Here is an 11,035-nt window from a genome sequence, read left to right on the forward strand (position 1 = left end):
ACCTTGTCTTCTTCGGACAAACGTTTTCCAGATGCACCAAACAATCGGAAAGGGGATTCCTCAGAGAAAATGACTTTACCCCAGTCCTCAGCAGTCCAATCCCTGTACCTTTTGCAGAATATCAGTCTGTCCCTGATGTTTTTCCTGGAGAGAAGTGGCTTCTTTGCTGCCCTTCTTGACACCAGGCCATCCTCCCTGAAGCCTTCTTCACAACAATTGAACCGCTCTCCTTGAAGTTCGCGAAGTTCGCGATGCTCCGATAAATGGTTGATTTAGGTGCAATCGTACTGGGAGCAATATCATTGCCTGTGAAGCCCTTTTTGTGCAAAGCAATGATGACGGCACGTGTTTCCTTGCAGGTAACCATGGATGACAGAGGAAGAACAATGATTACAAGCACCACCCTCCTTTTGAAGCTTCCAGTCTGTTATTCGAACTCAATCCGCATGACAGAGTGATCTCCAGCCTTGTCCTCGTCAACACTCACACCTGTGTTAATGAGAGAATCACTGACATGATGTCAGCTGGTCCTTTTGTGGCAGGGCTGAAATGCAGTGGAAATGTTTTTAGGGGATTCAGTTCATTTGCATGGCAAAGGGGGACTTTGCAATTAATTGCAATTCATCTGATCACTCTTCAAAACATTCTGGAGTATATGCAAATTGCCATCATACAAACTGAGGCAGCAGACTTTGTGAAAATTAATATTTGTGTCATTCTCAAAACTTTTGGCCACGACTGTAGTCCACTTAATTTAGGGGACCAAATATATTGGGAAATTCACTTGTACACTACATGACCAAAAGTATGTGGACACCTGCTCTTCGAATATCTCATTTCAAAATCATGGGTATTAATATGGAGTTGGTCGCCTCTTTGCTGCTATAACAGCCTCCACTCTTCTGAGAAGGCTTTCCACTAGATGTTGGAACATTGCTGCAGGGACTTGCTTCCATTCAGCCACAAGAACACTAGTGAGGTCGAGCACTGATGTTGGGCGAATAGGCCTGGCTCGCATTTGGCGTTCCAATTCATCCCAAAAGTGTTCGATGATGTTGAGATCAGGGCTCTGTACAGGCCAGTCAAGTTTTTCCACACCAATCTCAACAAACCATTTCTGTATGGACCTCACTTTGTGCACAGGGGCATTGTCATGCTGAAACAGGAAAGGGCCTTCCCCAAACGTTTGCCACAAAGTCGGAATCACAGATTTATCAAGAATGTCATTGTATGCTGTGGTGTTAAGCTTTCCCTTCACTGGAATTAAGTGGCCAAGTCCGAACCATGAATAATTGCCCCAGACAATTATTCCTCATCCACCAAACTTTACAGTTGGCGCTATGCATTCGGGCAGGTAGCATTCTCCAGGCATCCACCAAACCCTGATTCATCCATCGGACTGCCAGATGGTAAAGCGTGATTCATCACTCCAGTGAACACGTTTCAATTGCTCCAGAGTCCAATGTCGGCAAACTTAACCCCACTCCTGGCGACACTTGGCATTGCTCATGGTTGTCTTAGGCTTGTGTGTGGCAGCTTGGCCATGGAAACCCATTTCATGAAGCTCCTGACAAACAGTTATTGAGCTGATGGTGCTTCCAGAGGCAGTTTGGAACTCAGGAGTGAGTGTTGCAACCGAGCACTGCACTCGGCTGTCCTGTTCTGTGAGCTTCTGTGGCCTACCACTTCGCGGCTGAGCCGTTGTTGCTCCTAGACGTTTCCACTTCACAATAACAGCTCTAGCAGGGTAGAAATTTGACGAACTGACTTGTTGGAAAGGTGGCCTATGACGGTCCTATGACGGTGCCACTTTGAAAGGAACTGAGCTTTTCAGTAAGGCCATTCTACTGCCAATGTTTGTCTATGGAGATTGCATGGCTGTGTGCTCGATTTTATACACCTGTCAGCAACGGGTGTGGCTGAAATAGCCTAATCAACTAATTTGAAGAGGTATCCACATACACTATATATAAAAGTATCTTAAACCGATGAAAGCTGAAGAGATCCAGGGACCCTTCCAGCTCAGGGCCGTAACTACGCTTAAAAAAACATAAACGCAACTTGTAAATTGTTGGTCCCATGTTTAATGAGCTGAAATAAAATTCCTAGACATTTTACATTGGCAGAAAAAGGTTAATTTTGTTTGTGAGCATTTCTCCTTTGCTAAAATAATCCATCCACCTGACACGTGTGGCATATCAACCAGCTAATTAAACCGCATGATCATTACACAGGTGCACCTTGTGCTGGGGACAATAAAAGGCCACTTTAAAATGTGCAGTGTGTTTATTTCTCTACCATTAGCCGCCTCCAATGTTGTGTTAGAGAATTTGGCAGTACGTCCAACCGGCCTCACAACCGCAGACCACGTGTAACCACGCCAGTCCAGGAACTCCACATCTGGCTTCTTCACCTGCGGGATCGTCTGAGACCAGCCACCCGGACAGCTGATGAAACTGAGGAGTACTTCTATCTGTAATAAAGCCCTTTTGTTGGGAAAAACTCATTCTGATTGGCCCCTGCCCAGTCATGTGAAATCCACAGATTTGCCTAATTTATTTATTTCAATTGACTGATTTCCTTATATGAACTGTAACGCAGTATATTTTTGTATAGCCACTGCGCATTATGTTTCAGTCGCAACAACAAGCAATTACATTTCTCCGTAAACGTATTCTCTTTTATCTGAAGTTGTGTCCACATGTTGTGTTGTAGTGTCTTTTGAGCATAGTGTGACTGGTAGCTAGCCTAGTAGCAGATCTGCCCTTTAGCAATCTTCTCTGGTGTGTTTGTTGTCATGGCAAAAATATTGTGACAATGGATGAATGAATAAATGGGAGAGCAGGCCAACGTTTGGGAAAGCTTTTTCAGTTTGATTATATAAACTTTAGGCAAGGATTTAAGGACTAATAAGTTCATTGAAAGTCTGTCGGAATTAATTTGCCGGTCAAGGATGGATTACTTCTTATTGTTGGAGTGACACAGCCTGCTGTTCGTTTGCAGCCGATAGGCTATTACTTTATAGGTTGTTTCCCTTCACGATAAACGCTACAAATGTCGGCTCAATCGGATATTACCTTAACATTTGAACCCGGATCTTCCGCAATACGGATTGAATCCAGCTGTAAAACCTAGATTCAGGGCTGGATTCAATTGGTATCGCCCAGGATTATCTGTCATAGCCTAGTTCGGTGATATAGATTGAATCCAGCCCTGAATCTAGCCCTAAACCAGGGGTTAAATTAAAATAAATATTTGATTATGTTCCTAAGTGTGGAAAAAATATTTAGAGAAACCTCATTTACAACTGAACGGCCATAGAATGTTGCAGTGTCATGTAAATGTATCATAATACAGAAACCTAAATCCCAACTCTCTAAATACATGGCTCTAGATATAGCAGTTTTGGATATGATGCAAAGAAATATTGGGATGTTTGTTCAACCCGTTTGCTGGGTTACAGGCATTGGGTCACTTAGTTGATCTTTGTAAGGAAAACAGCCCAAGGTTGGGTTGTTAATACTGGGTTATTGATGTTGGGTGATTGAGATTTGACCCAGTGGGTGGGTTAATTCTCCCACAAAATCAATCAATGAGGATTGTTGCAGCTGTGTAGCAAGTCTACCAGACAGTGCAGCCTGTGCTGAAGAGTGGAAATGCAATGGGCATGGTGTTGTGGCTGACCAAAAACTGTGAGTAAAAAGCTAGATAGGCTAAGATAGCTAATTACTAATTATCCATTCAGGTTAAATAGACCTAGCTATCATAATGACATATCTGTCGTTGACAATTTTAGACAATTTTAGCAAACAACCCCATGCCTGCTAGCTTGAGCTTGAGCCAACAAGCTATTTTCCTGTGTTGTGTGTGTGGTAGCAAAAATCTTAGGTTTTTGTTAAAGTTTGGCTAGCTGGCTATGTCAGTAACTGTAGAAAGCTTGTTTTCTGTAAGCCTAACATTACTGTGTTGTGCATTATTTCACACCAGGTAGGTAGCTAAATATTTTAGCCTAACGTTAGACCAGTTAGTTACGTATAGATTTTGCTAGGCCTATTCCCTGTCTGAGTTTATTTAACATGGTTGTAGCTAGTTGGCAAGCTTATTATTTATTACTCAGGCTTTTATGGTGGTTTAGTTTCTGTATGTTTACATTTTTGCCTAATTGTTTCTGAGTTAGCCAGCTAACGTTAGCTGGCTAGCTAGTCAGTCTGGATGCAGACAATTACTTTCGGCAGCTAACGTTACAGTGCATTCGGAAAGTATTTAGACCCCTTGACTTTTTCCCAAATTTGTTATGTTACAGCCTTATTATAAAATGGATTAAATCATTTTAATCATCAATCTACACACAATACCCCACAATGACAAAGCAAAAAGACCAGCACTGATATAGCTAAAAAATAAAATCACAACCATCACCAATGAAATGTTTTTATACAGTTTGACAGCATGTGATTGTGATGGCATTGAATGGAAATATAAAGATAATGACCTAACCTCTGTTGATAACTTGAACAGATAATGGAAAGGAAGAAACAGTATACCGTTGCCAGAAGTTGCATTCCATGGAAAAGTAAGTCCACTTATTAGGACTGACATATTTTACTGCCGTTTGAGCCATGTCAATATTTGACTGACAACTTAACATATTTTCATGGCATCTTTTTTGGCATGATTTTTCTGAGCTGTGATTCTTTATTTCATTACAACAGCACATTTCACAACATTACCAAGCAGGGACCTCAGAAAGTGATCCTAGACAGCATCAAAGGCTCAATTTGCTAGACTTTAGAATGGCTCTACCCTCCACCAATAATGTAAGCAACGAATGAGAGGGACGAAATGGGGACATAGTCAGTAATCACATGTATAACTCTTTCTTCATCTATACCAGGCCACGTTGGAGGAGATGGATGACATTGGGTTGGAGATTCTTACTGAGGCCTTACATGCTGTCATGACGTTGGCCTGGGGGTAGGTTTATGACAGTCATAAATACCTCTACCCCCCTTTTTCCTTTCTCTACCTTACTGATGTGACATTTGAAAATCCCTTGGTTAACATAGAGATTCTGGGAACATCAGAAGGTGGGGGGAAATGAACCATATTTTGGTCATCTGGCCAGTTGAACATATGCGTTGATACTTAATGAATATGATGTCAGTTCGGTTGTCATCTGAGACATTCTCATCAATAATAGGATGACATAAACTCTAATGTGTAGACTTTCCACTGTAGAGTTTATCAGATTCACATGGAATTGTTGGGCAATTTAAATGTTTGAATATAAAATTATTGGTGAAAAGATTAAATGTAATTTTAGCTTCCAAATGAGAGATGTGGGTTTTCATTATAAAACTATGAAAACACACCCTTCTCCCTCCACTATATAAATCCTTGACGAAAATGTAACCTCCTGTTCCGGGTACATTAGGATGACGATCCGATGTCAGAATGGTTCAGATAACTACAGAACGAAGCCAACCTCACCGTGAGCTTTGGTTGCGAATGTTATTAACTTTGAACTCTTATTCACTACAGAAGTGATACCGCCTAGCTGTTGAGTTAGCAACAGCAGCTGCAAACGTGGGCTAGGAAAGAACAGACAGAGTATCCCGTCTACAACGACGTTACTACAACGTATCCAATTTACCAGCAGAGACATTCTTCAATGTCATGTTGAGCAACATGGCCTTCCATCTACCACCAACCTACCGAAGCGCAGCTCAGAGTAAATATTTATTGCATTTTCCTTTTCCAAATGGGCGGTAATTTAGAATGCATAAGATACTGTATTTACGATAGCATGGCTTCTCCCTTTGTTCCTCAAGTCTTCCCGCTCTTTCACTCAAACCCAGCCCCCTTTTCTTTTGTGTAACCAGCTGTCATATCTGTTCTGTCCGCTAGGGACGTTTTCCTTTATGACGTCATTTGTAATCAAGGTATGATTCATTCTGTGTATATGTCATTCTGTGTGATTAGTTAAGTATTTAGTAAATAAATAATTAAACCCAATTTTGTATTGCTGATTCAACTTGTTAGCCAGGGTTTGTGAAGAACCAATAATTTACAACTTTCAAATGAGACTGAAATAAGGTGACGATTAATATTGACCGCTATTGATGTAAAATATTACTAGGTCTTTAAGAGTTTATTCGGAAGATAACAGCTATATAAATATTATTTCGTGGTGCCCCGACTTTCTAGTTAATTACATTTACATGATTAGCTCAATCAGGTAATATTAATTACGGAGAAAGGATTTTATAGAATAGCATGTCATATCACTTAATCAGGCATAGCCAAAGACACGACAATGCTTTCCTGGGAGACACGGCAGAAGACATTAACCTGGGAGTATTTTGGTTTGAGCATGACAGCATGTTCCACGTAAAACAACAGTAACAACCACAACATCTCAGAGATTACTACTGAAACGGTCCTGCACTCATAACACATTTACATATTTCAGGACATCCTCATTTTATGCAAAGCACAGAAAAACATCTGTGGTACTTCCTAATTTTAACTCCAGTAATGTGAATCATGTAGTGACAACAGATTGGTATTGTAACGCTTGTCGTTGGAATGAGAAGAGGAGGACCAATGCGCAGCGTGGTAAGTGTCCATATTGATAATTTATTATCATGAACACAAAACAACGAGAACGAAACAGTCCTGAACGGTGAATACAAAAAACACTGAACAGAAAATAATCACCCACAAAACACAATGAAAAACAGGCTACCTTAATATGGCTCCCAATCAGAGACCACGACTGACACCTGCCTCTGATTGAGAACCATACTAGGCCAAACACATAGAAACAGACAACCTAGACATAGAATGCCCACCCACATCACACCCTGACCAAACAAAACATAGAAACATACAAGGCAAACTATGGTTAGGGTGTGACAGTACCCCCCCCCCCCCCCCAAAGGTGCGGACTCCGGCCGCAAAACCTGAACCTATAGGGGAGGGTCTGGGTGGGCATCTGTCCGCGGTGGCGGCGCGGGACGTGGACCCCACTCCACCATAGTCTTAGCCCGCTTAAGTAGCGTCTTTGGAGCGGCGACCCTCACCGCTGACCTTGGACTGGGGACCATAATAAAGGGCAGCTCCGGACTGGAGGGGCAGCTCCGGACTGGAGGGAGACTCTGGCAGATCCGGACTGGAGGGAGACTGGCAGATCCGGACTGGAGGGCGGCTCCTGACTGACGGGCGGCTCAGGCCAGACGGGAGCACCTGTCGGGAGGAGACGGAGAGACAGCCTGGTGCATGGGGCTGCCACAGGACCCACCAGGCTGGGGAGACCTACATGAGGCCTGGTGCTTAGAGGAGGCAACGGAAGGACCGGGCTGTGGGGTAGCACTGGAGCTCTGGTGCGCAGCCTTGGCACCACTCCCCCAGGCTGGATGACTACTCTAGCCCGGAACCTCCAGAGTGCAGGCACAGGTTGAACCGGGCTGTGGGTGAGCACTGGAGATCTGGTGCATACCACGCGCACCTCCCCCTTAGGCTCAATACCCACATTTGCCCGGCACGAGCGGAGCGCAGGCATAGGACGCACTGCACCCTCCCAGCGCCCCGGAGACACAGCACGCAGAGCCGGCGCAGGATACCCTGGACCGAAACTGCGTACCGGAGACCAGACACGCTGAGCAGGCACAATACGCCCTGGCTGGATGCCCACACTCGCATGACACTTTCGGGGGGCTGTCCTATAGCGCACCGGGCTATGGACGCGTACTGGCGACACCGTGCGCTTAAACGCATAATACGGTGCCTGACCATTTTTTTTGGGGGGGGGGGGGGGGCTGCCTCTCGTACCTGTCGCGCTGCCTCCTCATATCGCCGCCGCTCAGCTTTCGCTGCCTCCAGCTCTGCCTTGGGGCGGCGATATTCCCCAGCCTGTGCCCAGGGTCCTTTACCGGCCAAAATCTCCTCCCATGTCCAGGAGTCCAGAACTCGCTGCTGCCCGATACCACGCTGCTTGGTCCTTTTTTGGTGGGTGGTTCTGTAACGCTCGTCGTTGGAATGAGAAGAGGAGGACCAATGCGCAGCGTGGTAAGTGTCCATATTGATAATTTATTATCATGAACACAAAACAAAATAACGAGAACGAAACAGTCCTGAACGGTGAATACAAAAAAACACTGAACAGAAAATAATCACCCACAAAATACAATGAAAAACAGGCTACCTTAATATGGCTCCCAATCAGAGACCACGACTGACACCTGCCTCTGATTGAGAACCATACTAGGCCAAACACATAGAAACAGACAACCTAGACATACAACATAGAATGCCCACCAACATCACACCCTGACCAAACAAAACATAGAAACATACAAAGCAAACTATGGTCAGGGCGTGACAGGTATAAACATACATTGATGTTATCAGTGCACATTTGAATGAAGCCTAAACTGCACGGTGACAGGCTGCTATGGAAAGTAGATCTATTTGCATGAATGGGAATTGGGCATGCTGACCGTTTCATGGAAAGAACCAACAACCCCTTCTATCTCTGTCATCTATGTAAAGTTACAATGTAAATGTCTGTTCTTTCTTCGTATCCTTGACTAGGTGGAGGAGAACGATAATGAGCTCCTAAACAGCCGAGTGGTGGCCATCGATGACGGAGAGGACATCTCAGTCCTCACTAACCATATAAAGGTCAAGATCCTCTTCCAGAATGCATCACTGGTTAGTGAGCAGTGCATATTCACATCCCAATCAACCGTCAGTCTTGTTTTAATTTATTTTTGTATTATTATTATTATTATTACTATTATTTTCCTGTCTGCAATCCAAAAATGTCTTTACAGCCTCAATAATTCATGTTCACATGTACATTTTGTGGTGTGAATAGGACAGTGACTAATATATTCTCTGATAGGAAAACAAATCACTTACGTGTGTTCTGGGATGTTGAAAATGGAAGTATTATTTATTCACGAAACAAGAGTTTTATGAAGCACTATACAACAAAAGGATATGTGAAAAATGTTTTGCTGTATCTCTTTGTTTCACAGATACTGTTGCACATTGCAATTCCTCTGGATGTGTCACTGAGACAAAGGAAAATGAAACGGTATGCTCTTGTATCCACCTTTCATTCTTCACAGTACTTATGGTGAGAAATCATTTCTTAACCTAACTCCTTAAAAATATGTTTTGACCTCACGTTATAATACTTTTGATCAATTAAATTAAACACTCTATCAAAGCGTGATCTAGCCACTGTGTTTTGTTGACGGCAGTGGCTCCAGTGCCAGTCTGAGCTCCTCCTCTGTGTGGTTGCTGACGTTGTTGTCCAGGGTGGGCTGTGGAATATCCCTCTGTTTCCTGTGTCTGGCTCTCCTCATCCACCTCAGGTCAGATTATACCAACAACTAATACTTATGTTCACGACATGCAGATAACGAGCCACCACACACAATGCCATTCAAAAAGAACATCCTCATTAGGAAAACACGTTTTGTGATTCAAAGTACCTTTTTACATCATCAGTTGTCACACAGTGCTTTTACAGAAACCTGACCCCAAAGAGGAAGCTGAAGAAACCTAGATATGAACTGCCATAACAATGAGATGTACTATGTTGTTGATTTTGACATTAGATTTAATCATAACTTCTTCCCCCAGAAGGGGTAAATCTGATGATTCCCTGTGCATCCACATCCACCTGTGCGTGGCGCTGATGTGCCTCAACCTAACCTTCCTCATCAATGACAGCCTAGCCTCTCTCGATGTCCATGGCCTTTGTGTTGCTACTGCAGCAGCCACCCACTACTCCCTGCTGTGCACCCTCACCTGGTTCTCCCTGGAAGGCTTCCACCTCTATCTGCTCATCATCTGGGTTTTCAACATCCATCCAGATAACTCCTCAAACTCGGCCTGGTAGGATGGGGTGTTTGACTCTGGGGCAATTAAATGAAAATGTTCCTAATCTCTTTTAGGAATACCTGGCATAGTAGTTACCATAATTGTTGCTTGTGGCAAATATGGAGAATACAGAATATACCAGCAAGACGGTGGTGCTCTTAAAATGAAAGTAATATCATGATAAATCTATGTGTTTTCATATTACCAATGACTCCCTTTCTCTCTGTAAAAAAAAACTGACTGACTGTGTCCATGTCTGTTTATGTATGTGACTGTGTCTATGCCTCTCCCCTTCTCTTTCTCCCTCCCTCTCCTTCCCTCTGTCTGTCTGTCTGTCTGTAGGTGCTGGCTGACTGACTCTGCTCTGACCACGGTGTCCTTCTCGTACTTCATGCTGACATTCGCGGTGAACATGCTGTGCTTTGGGTCTGTGAAGGTGATGAGGGCCCACCGTCAGAGTCCTGTCCTGAGGGAGAGGGGTATGAGCAGGGGGACATTACTCAGTCTGCTGGGTCTGGCCTGGCTCCTGGGGGTCTCCTGGGGTCTCATGCTCTTCCAGTTTGGCCCCCTGGAGACAGCCTTCTGCATCTTCTGCTCTGTCAACTCTCTCCATGGTGAGTTAAGATACAGCCCTTATTCTCATTCATATTTACATTTACATATCAGGTACACACATACATAAACAGCAGTCCTGTGTACGGGAGCACAATCCCATGCAAATGCAAGGATAAAAGCTCATCATGATAATCGAATGTCTCTATTTAATTAGTGTTTTGCTATTAATGTAATTGTACGTAGATCTAGTAAGTAAAGGCATGCCATTATAAAACACTGTAGGTAATGTCCTGTTGTGGCATTGATACCAGATTAACAACCCAGTCTGATACTGTGGTCTATGGTCAGGAGCTTGGGTATATTACACCACTGGGTGTCACTATTGTATACAAAGACAGACTTATCATCTTTCAAGAGCAGCTCTTGTAATTCAGTCAACATGCTTAGAAAAAGGGTTAGGGCTAGCTAAAATGCTCTCCTAACCTGCTACGAAAAGTCACTTCTATCTAGTCAAACCCGCTTATTACAACCTACAGGCCTCTTCCTGTTTCTACGGTAGTGGGCCTTAACTCGACCAGAATAG

At 43.7% G+C, this 11,035-nt stretch overlaps 1 pseudogene; it reads left to right on the top strand.

Annotated features, from left to right (window-relative positions):
• The first annotated feature begins 6,276 nt into the window (after positions 1-6,276).
• On the top strand, positions 6,277-11,035 carry LOC139575298 (adhesion G protein-coupled receptor G3-like; annotated as a pseudogene).

The sequence above is a fragment of the Salvelinus alpinus genome, chromosome 5 (genome assembly GCF_045679555.1).
Source record: "Salvelinus alpinus chromosome 5, SLU_Salpinus.1, whole genome shotgun sequence".
In the NCBI taxonomy this organism is placed as follows: Eukaryota; Metazoa; Chordata; class Actinopteri; order Salmoniformes; family Salmonidae; genus Salvelinus; species Salvelinus alpinus.